This window comes from Mobula hypostoma, chromosome 16 (assembly GCF_963921235.1).
Source record: "Mobula hypostoma chromosome 16, sMobHyp1.1, whole genome shotgun sequence".
NCBI classification, from domain to species: domain Eukaryota; kingdom Metazoa; phylum Chordata; class Chondrichthyes; order Myliobatiformes; family Myliobatidae; genus Mobula; species Mobula hypostoma.
In genome coordinates this window covers 60,937,282-60,954,634 of record NC_086112.1, presented here as the reverse complement: position 1 = coordinate 60,954,634, position 17,353 = coordinate 60,937,282, and the positions used below count along the sequence as shown (strand labels likewise).

The 17,353-nt window shown below is 39.5% G+C and overlaps 1 long non-coding RNA gene across 2 annotated transcripts in view; it reads left to right on the top strand.

Annotated features, from left to right (window-relative positions):
* Positions 1-17,353, top strand: part of LOC134357591 (uncharacterized) — an 88,207-nt gene that overhangs the window by 20,334 nt on the left and 50,520 nt on the right. Inside the window, exons 2-3 of one of the 2 annotated variants that reach the window (XR_010020666.1) lie at positions 1,664-1,808; positions 17,064-17,245. This is a non-coding gene — a long non-coding RNA (uncharacterized LOC134357591). Of the gene's footprint in view, positions 1-1,663; positions 1,809-17,063; positions 17,246-17,353 lie in introns of those variants that run through there. The other variant, XR_010020665.1, reaches the window with a different exon arrangement.

Genomic DNA, 17,353 nt, shown 5'->3' with positions numbered 1-17,353 from the left:
AATAATGAACCACTTGAAACTTCATGACATAGAAGGCTTCATGCAGAGTCCTGGAAACTGGGGTTAGTATAAGTAGAATCTTAATAGCAATTAAGAACGGAGAGACAAAATGCCCTTTTTCTGCACTAAATGCCTTTATGAATATAAAGCAGTAGTATTGGAGGTAGAAGTAAAGGTAATAGAATTACCAGCTCACTGTCATCAGAAATATTTTTTAAACTTAATAGTGAAGGGAAAGAAAAGAACTGGAGAAACCATTCATCCCCTTGAATCATTTCTTCCAATAAATTAGAAAAAGTAGACTCTGTATTTCAACTCCACTTGTCAATTTGGTTTGTCTTTAAAAACATCCATTAATTTCAGAAACCATAGACTGAATTTAATCCAGTCATGATAGTTCATTAACGAAGAAAGTGTCAATCTTCAACTGCACATTTTGTTCCAACGTCTTCTTTAAATTGTGTATATTTAGAGTTACTGCACCGTGCTCTGGATTCCTCCACCAAGAAAATAGTTCTCTCCATTAATTCTGTCAACATCTTAATCGTTTTAAAAGTTTTAGTTAGATCATTCCATTAACCTTCTTTTTGCATGGGAATATAAATTCAATCCACACATTCTATCTTCATGATTTATTTCTGTGAAGCTGAGCATAATACTGGTGACTCTGTGCTGCATCATCCGCCAGTCTAATTTTTCTCTGTGTCACAAAAATTTGCAGCAATGCTACAAATAGGATTTAGCCAGTGTGTTACATAACTAACAAAACTTTAAGTTCCAGTCTCCTTAAGATAACGGGTAACTGGTGTGAGCCTTCCAAATTATGTTTGTTCCTGTCCACTAGCACCCACTCTTCAATTGTTGCTCTCCAACGATATCTCGTAATAACCAGGAATGAATTGTTTATTCCTGGTTTGTTTCCCTACTCAATATTTAAAACAGATACTTATTTAGAACTATGAAGAGCTGAATTTAGAAGAATAAAGTCGGAGTCAAACAGCACAGAAGCAGGCCCTGCATCCTTTCATGTCTATGTTGACTATTGAGTACCTTTCAGTACTGATTCCATTTTTCAGTATTTGTCCGATTGCCACCACGTAGGCAATTTAACTATTTGTCTAGAGATTTCTTAGATGTTGTGAGGTCTCTGACTCCTCAGGCAGTGTGTTCCCAATTCCAACCACTCTAACGTTGTTAAAAAGAGCGTTTTGTGTTGTTCTGTCGAGCATTCTGGGCACCTGAATGTGTGGTGATAGTTATGGGCTGCCCCCAGCCATCCTTAAGTGTGTTGACACAATGTGCTATCTGTTGTGATGTACATGTGATAGATAAATCTGAATCTGAACCATCCTCTGGTTTTCCTCAGGAACCCTAGAACTTCTTATAGTTCTGACATCTCTGCTGCAGGGAAATATTTCTCACAATCTAATCTTATCTATACCTCTCATTACTGCTTATATCTTAGTTAAGATCCCCACCTCCACCACCCTTTGCTTTGCTATTTACAAGGGTTTAAAGTGGAATACTAAAACACCTTTCCTTCCAATCCACAGTATTTAGCTTTAATAAAATGTTGGTACTGTATATTTTACATCCATTTTGCTTTGCTCATGATATTTTACAAGACAATCAGCTTGACAAATCCCAAATGATTTTCTTTCAGCTTCTCTATCTCTTGGGGCATAAGGACTTATTTCTGTGCATCAGAATGAGCATCACAAGTTACGTGTCTGTGCAGCTGCTGGTAATGGAAAATTAGTCATCACATCCCATCAATGCACGAAAGTGTGGATGTTTATCACGATAAGGTGTGTGGATGTTCATTAAACAGCTTTATGATCAAAATGTACCATGAAGTATCTCTATTCAGGCAAAATACACATTCTAATTTTAGAATTTTAATCCGTTCTTTGTTCCCAACTTAATATTGCAGACGAGTAAAGCAAAATATACAAATGCAAATGTAGAACGTTGAAACACCACATTTATGGTACTGCTGCTGTATCAGAGCAGTAAGTTTATTTTAATGAGCAGCATAAAATAAAACGCTTTGTCAAAAGTTTGGTCACTGAGAGATCCACACATTTCAGGTTAGTAAACTTAACCAACCATAGCTCACTAGGGTCTTGCTTTTCAAGAAGAAATGCTCTGAAGTACACTGGATCATCACAGAGCTTTTGAGCCACAAGTTACTGGGAATTTGTAAATAATGAGACACATTAAGATGTTGCATTCACATCACTCCTCCAGCCCACATTTCCACTTTTTCCACAACCCAGTTGACCTTCTAACTCTCCAGAAGTGAAGGAAATTTCCTACCCATCCCCAATCCATATGTTCCCTGTTCTTTCCTTGTTTCTCCCTGTTGGAAAATTTCTTTGCCACCACTCAGAGAAGTGTCAGGAAAATTCAACCCAAGGACTGCCTGCCTTGTTTGCGAATTATTCTCATGTATAATATCAGGTTAAAGATGTTCAATGGTCTGGTGACCTGAGGTCAGTCCTGTGTAGAGCTTGCACGTTCTTCCTGTGGCCATGTGGGGTTCCTCCAAGTGCTCAGGGATTCTTCAACATCCCAAAGACATTTGGATTGGTAGGTGTAGCGCTATGTGTAGGTAGAGGGCAGAATCAGGAAGACCTGGTGAGAATGAAAAGGGATCAGTGTAGAACTGCTGCAAAATGGCTTTCATTTGAGTTGGCGCATGTTTGGTGGATATGATTCAATCACTGTGAAGAGCTACTTTTAGCCTACCATAAACAGGTTGGAATCCTTTGACCAAACGTTCATAGACCATCTCACAGATGCAGCTCATCCAGATTTTAAAATAAATAAGTGCCAAAATCAAAACCATTTAAGTCTGTGCCCTATCCCGAGACATATTGCTACAAACACCAAATATCTCAAGTGTGCTCTTATGTTTTGTGACTCCAGAAACTAAACAAAAGGAAAACACAGGAGCTGGGAAATGGGTCTACTTAGTCCTACTTCCCTTTTCTTCAGTGAAGTGCACATATGATGTAGTGGCATCATAACGTATGCCATTCGTGTACTTCTTACTTATAAATTGTCATGGATTATATAAACAATAAATAATGCTTAATCAAGCAGTATATTTACAATATTAATCAAATATTATTGAATTATTAAATGCACTACACTCCTCCCTGCTTACCAAAAACTCCAACTCAATAGAGAGTGCATCTCAACTATATACACAGTATACTATATATTACAACTACTATATACAGATATCCACAGTATAGTAAATTTTAAATTACCTCATTCAGACCTAAATATTTCTTAGTCTTGTGGTATAAGGTTTTTCCTGACAAGGAGGGATCACTCTGCCTGTCAGGTGAGACTTGTGGCTGTGAAACAATCTCAGGGTTCTGGGGCCTTCTCTGTGGTGGTTGCAGGAGTTGACTCTGAGACTGCAGGAAGTGGTTCTGACAGCTCTGGACGCCTTTCTTCTCTAACAGCTGACTCTGCTCTTCTTAACGGATTGATGTGTCACCTTCAGATGACATCAGACACATTCTCCATTATGTTGGAGAATGGTCCAGTTCTGTCCTTAGTCTTTCTAACTACTCACTTTCAATCACCTCTGTAGTCCTTCACTAAGACTACTTGTCCAGGAGTGAAACATCAAACCTCCTTGTTTGAGGAGCCCTCAATTTGTTTGTCCTGCATACTCCTTCTGAGATTGGGTTTGAGAATATCCAAGTGTGAACGCAAGGAACGACCCAGGAACAGCATAGCTGGTGAGTTGTTGGTTATAGAATGTGCTGCATTGTGAAATGTAGGGAGGAAATTGGTGAACTTCTGATTCAGTGTTAGTGTAGTGTATTCTGCCGAGGTTGCTCACATTGCATTCTTTAATCTCCGGACAAACCTTACCACCAAACCACTTGTAGCTGGATGGTATGGTGTAGGTGTAATATGTCTTATTGCATTCACTTTTAGGAATGACTGAAACTGTTCCACAACAGACTGTGGTTCATTGTCACTGACTAAGTGCTCTGAAACACTAGGCCTTGAGAAGATCCTTCTCGATACATCAACAGTGTGCGAGGCTGTAGCAGAAGCTAGTCGGCCACTTTGTAGCTCCATCCACTACTACCAAGAAATTTGTGCCCATGAATGTTCCAGAAAAGTATAAATGAATCTTCTGCCAAGGCAATGTAGACCATTCCCAGGACTGCTGTTGGCATCTTCTGGACATGTTGGCATTCTGAACAGTGCAAGCCAAGTTGCTCAATCTGCCGATCTACCCCAAGCCACCAGACAAAGCTTCAAACCAACACTTTCATTTTGACCATGCCTAGATGTACAGCATGTACTACAACTCCACCAACACTCCAACACTTTAACGCTCAGCTTTGTTGGTACTCTCAATCACCCCATAAGGCAATCTCTGTCAAGGGCAAGTTCATCTTGGCACTGGTAAAAATAGGGGAACAGGAATTTCTGCAGCACATTCCAACCATATTGAATTGCCATGTAGACCTGAGACAGTATGGGAACTTCTCTGGTTTCCCTTTGGATCATCTCTGCCATAATCTGGAGACTTTCAGTCTGCATCTGGGAGAATGTGTCAAGAGGAGTGCCTCTTCTGCAAGCTTTTCAGGTATTTCCTTTTCCAATGGTAAAAAGGACAATCCATCAGCATTTTTATGATCAGTAATCCTCTTGAATTCGATCTTGTAATTGAGTCCTCCAAGAAACCAAACCCATCTCTATGTTCAGTCTGCTGTTGTTAGTGGAACACCTTTCTGTGGACTGAAATTGGACACCAGCGTTTGACAATCAGTAATGAGGATAAACTCTCTTCCATACAGGTACTGGTTGAAACATTTTACACCCCAAACCAAACTTGAGACCTCTCTGTCAATCGGTGCGTAATTGTTCTCTGCAGTGGTAAGGGAACATGATGCAAAGGCTGTGGGGCGTTCACTTTCTTCACTCATAACATGTGACAAGACTGCACCTATACCATAAGGTGAGGTGTCACAAGCAAGCTTCACAGGACGATGTGGATCACAATGTGTGAGTAGAGTGTCTGACATCATCACTTCCTTTGTCTTTTGGAAAGTGACCTCACACTGCTTTGTCCATTGTCATTTCTTCCCAATCAAGGCGTGGAGAATAGTAATTTAGGCAGGAACTATTTGTAGTAATTGATGAATCCTAAAAGGAACAGCAACCATGACACCTCATTTGGCCTTGGGGCATCCACCACTGCTTGACTTTTCCTAGCATACTTGTGTATTCCTTGTGAGTCAATGGTGTGACCACAGTAAGTGATCTTTGGTTTAAAGAATTTACACTTGTTGCATTGTGCTCTGAGCCCCTAATACCCTAATCTTTTTAACATTGTCTTGAGATTTTGGAGATGTTCCCTGTCATCCTCACTGGTACAGTAATGTCATCCAGCAAATACTGAGTGCCTAGGCACCTTGTCCGTAGCTTTCAGCCAGAGTGCAGGTGCAGATGCTACTCCAAAAATGAAGCAATAAAATTTTATAGCGATAAAGCCCTTTGTGAGTGTTTTTGATGAGAAACACTTTGGACACTTTTATCTCCATCTGTAGGTAAGCCTCAGCTAAGTGCACTTTGCTGAGGTTTTTCCTTCTAGAAAGGTTTGCAAAGACATCTTCTATCCTGGGAAGAGAGTATTAATCTACTTTCAGTACTGGGTTAATGGAGAGCTTAAAATCACCACAGATCCTGACAGGCCCATCCTTTCTGGCTGCTGGGACCACCGGCATTGCCCATGGGTTCCATTCAACCTTGGAAAGGATTCCTTTACCCTCCATGCGATTTGTCTCACCAGCTACTTAATCATGAGTAGTATAAGGCTCCGGATGGCATTTTTCATTTCATGCTATTTTACCCTTGATATATCTGAGTTTTCCAATGTCATTCTCGAACATTGCTTTCTTGAGCATTCTTGAACATCATCCGGTACCTTTCTTAATTCACTTTCTGCTGACTATTGCGTGTGGTGTGATATGACAATGGTAGATAGGTCTCCCATAAAATTAAGGCATTAGAACATACAACATTTTTGACACAAACAGGCCATTCGGCCCGACAAAGCTTGCAAAATTGTAGTTGTCTCAGCCAATTATGGCCCCACAATACTAGTCTTCCTGCTTTTTACCACACACAAACACAATGTGGCTTGATGGTTGTATTTCACTGTTACAAATGTCACTCCCACAGGAGTTATCTTTTTGTCAGTATAAGTTCTTAGCTGGATATCTACTGGCTTCATTTCAGTATCTTCAAAATGTCACTCAAACACATTTTGTGCAATAACTGAAACAGCTGAGCCAGTGTCTAATTCCATTTTAATTAATCTGCCGTTCATTTGTGGTGTAAATCATATTGCTCGTCTCTTGTTAGTTTTCACATCTTAATCTCAAGGCTAGTCATTCCTGTGTCACTCTCAGCAGTATCAGATATTTCATTATCAGCTGCTCTGTTTGAAACTGCAGCTTGATTTTTTTTTATCTTTTTATCTTTCCATTGCAGCCCACTTATAAAATTACCCAACATGCTCAACATGCTCTTTGCATGTGTCCTATTTTTTTTTTTGCATTTTCTCCCAAGTTTTGCTTTTAAACCTGCATTGGTCTGGTGTATGTGAGCCGTTGTCACAATGGTAACACAATTTGCTTGACAGGCAGCTTTCTGTTTCGACATTTTTGTTCATGCTCAGTCTAATTTCTGACTACAACTCAATTCCAGCTCTGGCTGCTGTTTCCATTGATAAGGGTAATTTCAACTGTTTTTTTAAATGTGAGTGGTGCTTCAGTTAGGAGTTGACTTTAAATGAATTCCTATAAGATTCTAAAAACTAAATGATCTCTCAGTGCATCATTAAGCCCACCACTTAACTGAAAATGCTCAGACAATTTCTTCACTTTAGGCATATAAACTGAAATAGACTACCCATCCTTTTGATTCCATTTATGAAACCTAAAGCATTCTGCACCTTCCTGCATTACTTTCATGATATCAGCAAAGCTCATTTCTCCTAGGTTTGTTGGGGCACTCAAACATCTAAGCACACTGTATCCTTTTCCATCTGTTGCATTCAGCAAAATTGGCACTCGTTTCTCATTAGTTATATCATTTGTTTCAAAATACTGCTCAATTTGTTCAGAATACATCATCCAGTTTTCTGGTGTGCAATCAAATACATCTATCTTTCTGACATAGACAGCCATTTCTGCCTTTTATTCATTAATTATTATTATCACTCAGTACTGACTGTTTATGAACACATGAATTTATCCATTTTCTGCCTATTTTTATCTTGAACATCTCTCTCCCTTTCCAAAGAAAAAAATTGTTGTGCTGTTTCTTAAGCTTGAGTGTCTCTCTTGCCCTCTTCCAAAGAAAACAAGTGTGCTATGCTTAAACAGGTAGGTAGGTGTCTCTCGTTTGTTTTAAAACTTCCTCGTTGCCACTCTTATAAAAACATAGAAACGTATAGAAACATAGAAAACCTACAGCACAATACAGGCCCTTTGGCCCACAAAATTGTGCCGAACATGGCCCTACTTCAGAAATTACTAGGGTTACCCATAGCCCTCTATTTTTCTAAGCTCCATGCATCTATCCAAAAGCCTCTTAAAAGACCCTATCATATCCACCTCCACCGCCATTGCCGGCAGCCCATTCCACGCACACATCACTCTGCGTAAAAAAAGCTTACCTCCGACATCTCCTCTGTACCTACTCCCAAGCACCTTAAACCTGTGTCCTCTTGTGGCAGCCATTTCAGCCCCGGAAAAAAGCCTCTGACTATCCACATGATCAATGCCTCTCATCATCTTATACACCTCTATCAGGTCACCTCTCATCCTCTGTCATCCAAGGAGAAAAGGTCAAGTTCACTCAACTATTTTTTCTTCTTCTGAGCATGCCTTATGAGGAGAATAGGTTGAGTGATGTTTTATAATTCCAGAAACTAATCAAAAGAAAAACTATGTGAGCAGGGAACAGGTCCACTTAGTTTTACTTTTCTTTCCTACAGGGACGAGCATACATATGATGTGGTGGCATTGTGACATATGTATGTCATTTATGTATTTCTTAAATATAACCTGTAATGAATTATGTAAACAAAGAATGCCTAATTAAACAATATACTGTATTTACAATATTACTCAAATAATTACTGAAATATTAACTTCTCCACATATGCCAATTGAGCTATTTTATACATTGCTATGAGGATTGAAGTTAAAGAATTCAGAGAATATGAGCCAAATACTGTATATAGGCTTTCAGAGCATGCCTCTTATCGTGATTAAATTGAATTGTGAAATGTAGGATATAAAGTGAAGAGTAATCTAGTTAATGCTTCCAAGTGTCACTGTCAATTACATTAAAACCTGCTCTTCTTCATTCTTCAAGGGAACTTGAAGTACAAACAAGTACCTTTTTTGTTAGTCACCTTGTAGCTCAGCCAACATGATGACTTCTATCTTTGTACAAAAGAGTCTTCTCTCCTCATATGACATTGCTGACAGAATAGTTTAGCAGAAGTCTTTGTCATCCCTTTGCACATTAAATATGCAATCGTGTAACTTGTGTGTATTGAGTGCAGCTTCAGAAATTCATGGAATACTGCAGTTTATCATTGCGCTGGGGAGATTTTCCCTATGGCAGACCTAAGGCAACAGTGGTGAGGAAGTGATGCACTGGCAAATCTACACAAATGACTCAAACTATATTACATACAGATGTAGCGGCAATCAAATTCATATGCTGAGAGTCAAACAATTTGCAAAGTAACTAAGGGAAAAAGAATATTAATGGTTCAAAACAAGCATCTTCCTGATTTCAAACATTGCATCTAAACAGTTTTGGTTTGCTGTTTGAAGCCTGACATAAAAGAGCAATAGTGTTAAAAAAAACAACTCTCTTCTAATAATGCAGTGGAATGTGTGACTTAATCCACAGATGCTGAATATTTCCAATATGCTCCAGTTTTATTTCCAATTTATTGTCGAGTAAAGGCTTTATGCTCTGATATGTTTTATTTTAAAATGACTTAGCCCTTAAAATTATGAATGAAAATGAAATACAATGTAAATGTTGTAAATCTGAATAAAAGCAGTAAATGCTGGAAGAACTCAGCAGGTCAGGCAGTATCTGTGTAAAGAGAAACTGTGAAATTTTCAGATCCCAAATGCTTTGTCAGAACAGCGTTTCCACGAGATTTTCAAAGTTATTCAGTCCTTTTCTGTAACTTCAATAAATCGCCATACTACAGACCAATAGCCTATCGTGGAATGTTTTATAATAATAATAATAGGCATCCGTTAGTCTCGTGAGACCATGGATTTGCGCCTTGCAAGGTTTCCAGGGCGCAGGCCTGGGCAAGGAAGATCGGCAGGTGCCCATGCTGCAAGTCTCTCCTCTCTACGCCACCGATGTTGTCCAAGGGAAGGGCACTAGGGCCGATACAGCTTGGCACCGGTGTTGCGCAGAGCAATGTGTGCTTAAGTGCCTTGCTCAAGGACACAACACGTTGCCTCAGCTGAGGCTCAAACGATCGACCTTTAGATCACTAGACCGACGCCTTAACCACTTGGCCATGCACCAATGGAATGTTTTATACTGTATCTCAATTCACCCATGCCTAGCTTATATTGCCCTTGCACTGTTCTCTGAAGTACAGTAATCTCTCATGTCCTTCCTCTTTGCCCTTTTACCCAACTCACCCAGTAAAATTCAGCAATTGCAGTTGGCTGAACATTATTGATTTGCTGGATATTTATTACATGCCTGTTCCACTCTCTCAACCTACTCCCATCACTACTCATATTTGAGTTCAAACTTGCCCTTTAGATTGTAGAAAAATGGGAGGTATTCCCTTTTTTATTACAGTTATTCTTGTATACTCTGGTTATTGGTAGGATTTTTATTTAAGCCTGCGCAATGGATGTAAGGATAACGCAGCCAGAGACGTTTGTCTAGGGCAGAGGTTCCCAACCTTTTTAATGCCATGGACCCCAACCATTAACCGAGGGGTCTGTAGACCCTAGGTTGGGAACCCCTGGTATAGTGTAATCTTTAAGCTAAGCTTGTAAAACATTAGCTCCACTAATGCTATTAACAGACTTCAGTTTTAAAAGGCAGTATATAGAGTTTCCAATTTTAACCTTCGAAGATGCACTTGTGATCCAGATTTTTGAGAATGGTTTTTATAGTTAAATCATAACAATATTGTCCAATAAGGATTTTTCTCACATTATAGAACAGAGCAGTAAATCCTCCTGGGTCACGGCTGTAAAAATGCAACCTTATATTTTATGTATCCAAGCGTCCTGTTGCTGTGATTTAATTTGCAGAAATTATAATGCCGTGCTTGCAGAAATGCACGAGAACAAATTCTCTCACTCAGAAAATCTCCAATTTCTGCTGCAGAAAATTAGAATCACTTATACATTGACGTTTTAATTGTACTTTCATCACTTGTACGCAATGGCACACAGCGGGTAAGCTCCTAGCAAGGATCTACTCTTTGCAGTCTAGTTACTCCAATCCCTGTTGCTTGTGTCATCCAGGTTAATTAAACTTAAAGACGTAATGTTAGAAAGCTCCACCTATGGAGGGATGAAAATGAGATTTACCTAATTATGAGAAAAGAGAACTTGGAAAAAAAAGTCATGTAAGAAGACGTGACTGATGCAGGCATGGACAAGCAATAGAAACGCAATAAACTATAGAAATTAACTCAAGGTAAAAACTGTTAGAAGTGAAATAAGTAGTTAGTATCTCTACCTTACTTATCGGAATTCTTCAGGGTGAAACCCCTGGAGGAGAGATGATATTAATAAAAGATTTATTGAAGATACATTTATAACGAGCCCCAGCTATAGTGAGATGGTGTCAGCAGAGTGTAGTGTCCAAGATCTCTACCGTGTAACCTGGGAATTAGTTCTGTTAATTCATTACCAAGGGATTTGGTCAGGTTTTTTGTTGTGTAGATGTTGTGAAACAATTTTCTGTAGATGACCCACTATTTCATCCAATGAACCGAGAAACAAGGTGGCAAGCAACCCAAAATCAAAGAACCAGTGTGGGAACGAAATGTTTCAAGACGCAGAGGATTTAATATAATTGGATGTATAAGTTTATTTCTCATTCAAAGGATCTGAATTTGATTTTCTGGAAGAACTGATTATTTTGCAAGAACTTTGATAAGTGACTGAATGAGATTTGCTTTGTTTATAAGTTGTGATATTGGAGATATGTCATGAAAGGAGTTAGGATTTTTATATATACGTATATATTTTTTTAGAGTATTGAATTTGAACTTGTAGACATACTGACCTGAAACAGAAACTGAGGTTAACCATAATTCTTAAAGATGGGAATTTAATTAGTTTCCTGACTAACTAGGGATAAATGAAAAAAACAAATTTTAGTCTATAAACTTTTAAATAGGGAATAACACTAGATCTCATTAGTTAGAGAACTTGGAGTAATAAAGCTTATTCTAATAAATCTCACTGATTCTAACTTAAAAGGAATTCATTTTTTGTTTGAGATCTGAAACCTAAACAGATGGTAGGAATTTTGAATTGCTCTTACTCATGTAAATATTTTGTATATATTGCTATTATTTATAAACAAACTTGCCTCTAAAAGTATATGTTTTCTAAGCACTGCCTCCTTTCGATACCCAGAGATTCTGCTGGCCCATTAGTATCTAGTGTAGTACTATGTAGTTTGATTTTCTCATAAAGTACGCAGCGTCCAGTCACATGAGATAAGACAAGCACTATATGTATGTTACACTTGTGTCACTCCCAGACGCCCTGAACATCTGGTCTCCAGTCTTCCCAGGTCTGACATCTGCTCGAGAGTACGATCTTCCCTGGTCTATGGTCTGTCCTGGGTTATGATCATCCTTGGATTATTATCTGCCCTCTCCACTATGGTCCAATTTTCACAAATCCTTCTAATCCTAGAGCATCTCTCCTTAACACCTCCCATTTCAAGTACTATCACTTTCCTGGAAACTTTGAATGCTGTACCTCCAATTCAGTAAAATCCCAGACTTCCAACGCTAATTCAGTCTTCCTGTAAATACTACCTTGAACTGCACATCTTGTATTTCAGTATATTAAAATAGTGTGGAGAGTTAGTAAAATATGTCATGAAATATACATTAATTAATGGCCTGATGAAGGGACTTGACCCTAAATATTGACTGTACTCTTTTCCATAAGTGCTGCCTGCCCTGCTGAGTTCTTCCAGCATTTTGTGTGCATTGTGTGGATTTCTGCAGATCTGCAGATTTTCCCTAGTTCATCAATTAATTGCCACTTGTTTATGGTTTTCCAAAATAAAGGAATATTGCAGAAAGCGATCCCAAAAGATAAGAAAAATCTAAAAAAAAGCATGTAATTAATACATAAATTATTTGCCTTAATGTTGTGTTGTACCTAGAGTAACACATATGTTCTCATAAGTAAGATGCCTTCAATTTTTCATGAGAAAAGTTGTGGAATTTCTTATGATAGTATACATTATGTTGTTAAAAAATAATCTTGCACTATCTGCACTTTCTGTCCACAAACCTTCCATTATATTGTCAGAATTTATGAGTCATGCTTTGTGTCAATTTCATTTTCAAAATCGCTAGTTCAATATATATAATCAGAAATGTTTTGAAATTTCTGTTGACATTTTATACAATATTAAAAGCCTATCTTTTTGCCTTGGATGGATTGTCATCTTCCAACTACTGACAATGCTGGGTAATGTGTTCCAGATCCTGTAATGGTATTGGATTCCCTTTCCACAAAGCCCTAAACTCAAAAGAAAATTTTAAGCTCTTTCCGATATAGATATCTATGGGTACCCTCACTAATAGGGAGGTTGTATTGTATTCACCTACTCTTCAAGGACTAGTTACTTCTCTATCTAGCCTCTGGGGTGAGGTCTAGCTGTCAATACCCACTGTTTGTGCGGTGGGCACACCTCTCTAGCAAGGAGGAGATGCCTCCGGCTAGCAAAGTAGTTTAAACAGTGTATTTTATTTTTAATGATACGCATTTAAATTTAGACAATTAGTTCTTAATACTCATAGAGGATTTCTGAATTAAAATAGATTTCTGAATGGCAAAAGATTTGCAAACTACAAAGGTTTTCCATACACCGGTAATATTCTTATGAACTAATAGAACATGCCAGTGAGTTGCAGGCAAGTGAGCCATCTATCGCAGAACCCAAAGGCTGAGGAATGAATTCTGTTTTTTCTTTCTTTCACCCCGTCTTTGTGCCATTGTCCTTATCATTCCTAACAATCCCCGGTGCTTTCTAATATTTATCCTGTTTTGCTACTAGATGCCATTGATGTTTTCCAGATACCTTTGACAGGTCAAAATAATTCATATAGATGGTCTAAAAGCTTCTGGGGACAAATGATGCAAATAACAGATGTAGTTGCCTGGTTTAATGGAGGCCAATTAACATAGCCCCATTGTCTTACATTTGCCTAATACAGACATGAAGTCTCATTCTTACTTGATTTTGAAAACCACATCTCTTAGCAGCCAGCCAGCACACCCCCTCCTCCCCCTGCCTCCCCACTGTGGACGAGTAGCCTGTCCTCTCTTACGCAGGTTGCAAAGCTGTGCTTTGAACTTGAAACCAATTGTTTCTTGCAAATGATATTAGGAACTGAAGTCTGGTTCTTGTTTACAACAAGAAGCTGAGCAAGGAATATTTGTTTGAGGTTGAACTTTCTCACAAACAACTCTGACCCTTTGGAAAGGCCATGCTGCTGTAGCAGAAAGCAGCATTTAGCAATGCGCCTCTCAGGTCCTGGAAAGTAAATATCCGTCAGTACCCAAGTATTGCATTTAACCCAGACTTATTTTTACTAGAGTTCTTGCTTTTCAGTGTTATTTTTCTCTGCAATTTTTCTACAAGGTTGTTTTTCTGGTTTTCTCTTCTCTATCAAGTTCCCTTCTCTTGCATTTTCCCAGGCTCATTCTGTTTCTTTACAACAGGAATCATTTCACTCACCCTCTTCTTCATAACGCCTCTACGCTGCCTTCCTAAGGATCATTGCCTGAAATTTTTCATTCACCGCAATGCTCCATCATTGAAGGAGTACTTTCTGCAAATACTATGTTCCGAGTTTGACTTGATCCCATCTAGTTCAGGAAAGTCAATTAAGATGGAGAGAGCAATATAATTCAAATTTTTTTTTATTTTACCAAATCCTAACCAGCACCGTAAAATTATATGCATACACACACTGCAAATAATATGTAAGATGATGTTACAGTTGGTATGATGAAAATATTACAAACAGTTACACTCTGAAATGATGTACCTTACACCACTTTAATCCTTAACTCTATCTCCCGGTATCTCTCCCTCCACACAGATGCTCAATCATTTTCATAACTGCCTTGCAAGCTATCCTTTAAATACTACTTGTTCTTTACAATGCTGCCTGGCCTGCTGAATTCCACCAGCATTTTGTGTGTGTTGCTTGTTCTTTACAATACAGTTACAACACAGGCTACCACTGTCTATGTCCCCTCCTTGCCCTGTACCTAGCATCCACATCTCCACATACCAACTGTTATTTTCCTGATCTTCACCTCTCCCAGCCCCCACCTTCCACCAACTCCCCAGTCATCATGGACTCACCTTCACTACTGAGCAGGTGAGGAGGCCTCTGGAGAAACTCAGACACAGCAAAACATTGGGACCAGATGGTGTGAACCCCAAGATCCTGAAGGAGTGTGCTGAGCAGATATGTGGAGTTTTCCAGCGCTTTCTCACTCTGAGTCTAAGACTGGAAAAGGTCCCAACTGTATGAAACATCATGTGTGGTCCTAGTACCCGAGGAGGGCTATCAAAAGACTTGAATGACTACTGTCCAGTGGTCCCGACATTATACATCATGAAGACTCTAGAGAGGCTGGTCCTGGCTCACCTCTAACCCCCAGTCAAATCAGCCTTGATCCCCTGCAGTCTGCCTACCAGGAGCACATTGGAGTCGACAATGTTGTCATCTACCTGCTGAGTAGAGTCTACTCCCATTTGTAGAAGCAGGACAAGACTGTGAGGATCATGTTTTCTGATTTCTCAAGTGCCTTCAATACCATGTAGTCCTCATTTTTGAGGGAAAAGCTCCATTCAATGCAGGTTGGTACTTCCATAGTATCCTGGATAATGGATTGCCAGACTGGCAGACCACAGTTTGTGCGGATTCACAGCTGTGTGTCAGACATGGCTGTAAGGAGCTCTGGAACCCCACAGGGGACTGTACAGGTGCCCTTTCTGTCTACCCTGTATACCTCGGACTGAGTCATGTCACCTGCAGACATTCTCTGATGACTCAGCAATAATTGGGTGTATAAAGGGAGGACAGGAACATGAATACAGGACCCTGGTGAAGGATTTTGTCAAATGGTGCAAGCTGAATCATCTGTAGCTCAACAGCAACAAGATGAAATAGATGATGAAAGACTTAAGGAAGACTAAGCCTGCACTGCTCCCTGTTACTCAGGATGATGAGGATGTGGATGTGATGAAGATCTACAAATACTTGGGGTGCACCTGGATGACAGACTTGAGTGTAGTACCAACACACGGGCTGTGTACAAGAAAAGCCAGAGTCACCTCTACTTCCTGAGCAGACAGAGGTCCTTTGGAATTATGCGGGCCTCTCCTTCACATGCTCTATCAGTCTGTTGTCGCCAGCACAATCTTCCATGCAGTGGTGTGCTGGGGCAATTGCATCAACACGAGTGATGCCAACAGGCTCAATAAACTGATTAGAAAGGCTGGTTCTGTTACAGGAGTCAAACCAGACACACTGGAGGCTGTGGTAGAACAAAGGACCCAATGGAAAACCCTGGCAATCTGGACAATATTTCTCACCCTCTACATGCCACCTTGGCTAAACAGAGGGTCACTTCTAGCAATTGACTAAGACAACTGCACTACTCCAAAGAGCGCTTATATGAAGTCATTCTTACCCTCGGCCATTAGACTCTATAATGAGTCAATCTATATCCAGGGAAGTGATGACCTTCCTCTCAGACTGTTTGAGGTAATTTATTTTTTATTCTTTCTTTCTTCTCTTCTAATATGTGTATATCTGTACACTTATAATGCTACTGTGACACTGTAATTTCCTTTGCGATCAATAAAGTATCTATCTATCTACTGATCTATTTAATTTGTGAAATCTTCCATTTTAATTGTTCAATCCTATTGACCTGATATAGCAAAGGATAGAATGTTGAGGCTTTACAAAGCATGGATGAGACTTCTTTTTGGAAATTTTGAGCAGTTTTAGGCCCTTTATCCAGGAAAGAATGTGCTGACATTGGAGAGGGTTCCAAGGAGGTTCACAAAAATGATTCCAAGATTGAAAGACTTACCATATGAGGAGTGTTTGATGGCTCTAGACCTCTACTCATTGGAATTCAGAAGAATGAGGGGGGTGACCTCATTGAAATCTATCAAATCTTGAAAGGCCTCTATAGAGTGGAGGTGGAGAGAATGTTTCCCATGGTGGGGGAGTCCAAGGCCAGAGGACACAGCCTCAAAATAGAGGGATATCCTTTTGGAACAGAGATGAGGAGGAACTTCTTTAGCCAGAGAGTGGTGAATCTGCGGAATTTGTTGCCACGGGCTGCTGTGGAGGGCGTCACTGACTATATATAAGACAGGGGTTGATAGATTCTTGATTGGTCGGGGCATGAAGGGATATGGGGAGAAGGCAGGAGATTGGGGCTGAGAAGGAAATAGATCAGTCATGAAGATAGGTCAAATGGCCTAATATGCTCCTATATCTTATGTTCTTATGAGAAAGCTATTTGTAGTGTTACGCAGCTCAGAAATGGGCCCATTGGCCCTTAGCATTTGTTCCAGTGATCTTGCCTATCTATACCAACTGCCTGTCACAACAGATACGGCAATTGCGCTCATGAATATGCATGTATCAGCTAATTATTATTTTATTGTGACAGTATTTAACTCCATTCATTCCATCCTAGTATTTGTCGAGACTTGGACACAGCAATGCTTCACTGCCTGTTTGCATTCTACCTTGCCTGAGAAATTGGACTGTCGCCTCAACTGACTCTGAAGACTAGCAGTATACGTTTTATTCTTAGTTGTTCTTTTTAGCTGCAATGTAGCCTTCGTTTTCCATTTGAGAGTTTTAGTTAACGCCCTGTTTGGCCTAGTGTTTATTGTTTTCTTTTCACTTTAACACTGTTTGCATTAAAATCTGTGAACTAGCGACCTGCTTCAGTGTCTATCACTCCGCACTTGGGTCATATCC